At 46.1% G+C, this 3,268-nt stretch overlaps 1 long non-coding RNA gene across 1 annotated transcript in view; it reads right to left on the bottom strand.

The window, feature by feature from the left end:
• LOC109292314 overlaps nt 1-489 on the bottom strand; it is a 2,423-nt gene extending 1,934 nt beyond the window's left edge. Inside the window, exon 1 of the long non-coding RNA XR_002096102.1 lies at nt 433-489. This is a non-coding gene — a long non-coding RNA (uncharacterized LOC109292314). The remainder of the gene's footprint in view (nt 1-432) is intronic.
• Between the last annotated feature and the right edge of the window lie 2,779 nt (nt 490-3,268).

Here is a 3,268-nt window from a genome sequence, read left to right as displayed (position 1 = left end):
TTTTGAAAATCACTCAGGAGAATTTTTTTTTGCAAAAATCTTGTTGATCTTATAAAAGATATTTCTACCATGAGTCCTGATTGCCTTTTCCTCTAAACCAGTATGGCTATAAGCTGGATAGCTTTGAAAATCAGGGCATTTGTTCAAATGCATTAACTGTGGATGTAAGAGCTTTGATAATCTTGGCCCAGCAAAACATCTTGTGAAGGTGAGGGAGTTTCCTAGGAGTGCTGTCTTGTGATACGCAAACCCTGGTGTGACAAAAAACTCTAGGTGGCTGAGTTCGGGCCTTCAAGTCTTGCAGCGAACACTTTGTGGGGGCATAGTGTGAGCAAGCTTTGATATAAATATGTTCTGCAAATACAGGCAGTCCTTGACTTACAGCATTTCGAGTTACAGCGTTTCACACTTACATCGTTTATAAATTGACACCTTGTTTCAACTTTCTGACATCAGTTTCGACTTTACAACGCTTGATCTGATCCGATGTGATGCCAGGCCAGCGAACAAGTTTGCTGTGTCACCCATCTCCCTGGAGAACGTCTGCCCAAACTTCCTTGGACACTTTCTTTAAGAAAGCAGACAAGACTCCAGGAAAACCTGCAGCCAGGACCCCTGAGAAGACTCCAGCCAAGAACCTTTCAAAAAGTCCAGCCGAGAGCCCTTCAAAAAGTCCAGCAAAGTCACCTCAAAGAAGTCCTTCCAAATCAATATGATTGCGATTTACAATATAAATACATTCATGTAGCTATATTACTCATCTATAATTGATTAAGTACAAAATTCTGGGTTATTTTTGGTGAAACTGGGGTATCAGGCCTTGGTTTGGGAACCAATCCCCCATTTCTAACATTGTTTCCTACGGGAAAATCGGTTCTGAGTTACAACATTTCAACTTCAGACCCAGTTTTCAGGAACCAATTTTGTCATAAGTCCAAGGGCTGCCTGTAGTTTCACAAACAGGACCTATTTGCCCTTTTCACCCCAAGGAAAGATGGCAGTCTGGGCCTGGCAGCAAGGCCCAGGGGTTGCTCCCTGGTTAGTTCCCCATGAGATTATATTTTACTGGGTGACCGTTACTCCTTGTGTTGAATACTGTACTTTTGTAGCTGCTTCGGTGTAGGGGTGGCGGACTGTGCTTGAGGAGAAAGAATGAGGCTTTATGTGCACTGAGGGGAGAAAGGGTAGCTCTAGGAAAGCCCTGGAGGGCACAGAGAGAGAAACGAGTCCCAGGGAGGACAGAGGGAACTGCAGTGGTACAGTAAAGACAGTTTGGAGCTGAGCAATCTGCTGTGCCATTTGGGACATCTGCATCCTGACCACCGCGCCCCCGTGAAGATGAAAATGCCTCCCTTCCAGGAAGCTGATGGAAAATAAGGAGCTTTCTGAGGCAGGGGCACTATGGATCGCCAGGGACAGAGAAGAACCAGAGTCTCAAAGCCAGAGGCTTGCCTGTTGGGAAGCCACCCCAGGGCTGGCTTCAGGGGTGTCTGTCAAGAGAGGGAGGCTGACTAAGGCTTCTTCTTGGGGAGGCCTGAGGAAGAGCTTGCTCCTAAATGGGGCATGACCCATGATGCATAGACTGAAGAGTACTGAGTTCATTCAGCGCTGGAGTAAAGCACAGGTATGTGAATGAGACCCCTGTTTCCAGAAACGAACAATAACATTAGAATCTCAAATTCAAATGTTAAAAAATTACCTTTCTAGCCCTCGTGGTTGCAAAGAAAAGCTTGTACACATAACCCAAGGGTAACCAACAATGCAGTATATATTCCTGAATCGCCAGGCAGATAAAAGAGCATAGTCCCAAAGATGCTAAGTTAAAGCTCAGGGCCCTAGCAGATGCGACTCCATTCTCTGAGGAGTCCAGGCTGCATAAACCTACCCCCGTCCACAGAAGAGGGGACTGCCATGACCAGTCTGTCACCTGAAAAGAGGCTAGCAGGAGGGAGCCCATTGCGACTGAAGGGGTGGCTGTTTAGAGCTCCGGACGGTCTTAATGAAATCCTGCATGGGCAGCCTCCTGGCTTGCTGTAAAACTGGGATCCTATTAAACTCATTAGCATCAGCTAGAGTCTGCAGGTTAGCACTCTTAGTGAAAAGCGGTCAAAGCCCATACACGATGAGAAAGGGGCAGGACCTTGGATTTTTCTCATGAGACCAACTCCCACAGAGGGGCACTGTGAACTCGCAGGAATTGGCAATGCTTTTTGCCATTCTTCAAGGGAAGGTACAAAGGGAAAGTGTCATTTTTGAGGCAAACCTGAACTCTTGCAATGGTAACCGAAGCCCAGCTTCAGGGATGCAATTGGCTCAGCCACGCGTGGATCCCCACACTGAGCAGCCTCCGCCAGAACCAGCCTCTCCTTCACCAAACGGCGATCGCCCAAGTCAGCAGCTCAGTACAGAAAGCTGGTCCGTGTGTACATCCTCTACACTGAATCCTCCTCCGCAGCTCCATAGCCAACTAGTGTTTTACCATTTCCTTCTTCACCACCAGTTTTATTGCATGTGGACAGAGGCTTTCTCTTCCTGTCATGTAATCCTGGGAGACAGAGACCCCCCCCCTTTTACCAGTGTATGTGAAGTGGCAGCCTCAACAGCTTGTGGAAAATAGCTTTTGGGTTGCTGAGTTTAATTGGCACCAGCAAATACTGTCTCTTGTAGTCTCACAGTTCCAAACTACTGCAATCCATGGCAGCTCTGTGTTGGTTAATTGATGTGGGAGCCCCAGTTGGTATACATAACATTTTGCTATCCGCATATGTTGTCAAAAGATAATGTTTGCTGCTTCCCTGATTGAAAAACTATTGCTTAAGTATGTCTGAGATGTCAGGGCCCATCCACATAGCATTTCAATTATAAACATTCAGCAAGCTATGTGCCAGAGCCTGAGGTGGTACAAACTGGCATAGCTCCATTGATTTCACCTGAGAACCAGTCCATCTTTGCCCAACGGGTTCCACGGAGATTTCATAAAAAAAAAATTAGTGGCTGAGCAAACCAAGTGCCCTTGAATGGAATCTGAACATGTACACAGCAACAAATATGTCTGCGTGTAGGTAGAAGGCAGGGTAGATTTGCATCTTATAGCCTAACAAAATGATTGTCTAAGCTTTTGATAAGTCGCCAGCTTTTTTATCACATTCATTTCAAGGTTGGAAAAGAAGAGGAAAGAGACAAGGAGCAACTAGGAGACTGCAAAATTGACCTAAAAGCTTGGAACAGTAAGACCATTAAGAAGGAGAGGCCATCATTAACCCCTCTG

The sequence above is a fragment of the Gavialis gangeticus genome, unplaced genomic scaffold, assembly GCF_001723915.1.
Source record: "Gavialis gangeticus isolate Ggan-Ray unplaced genomic scaffold, GavGan_comp1, whole genome shotgun sequence".
NCBI lineage: Eukaryota > Metazoa > Chordata > Crocodylia > Gavialidae > Gavialis > Gavialis gangeticus.
Note: the sequence above shows the minus strand (reverse complement) of the source record. Positions and strands in the feature narration are given on the sequence as shown.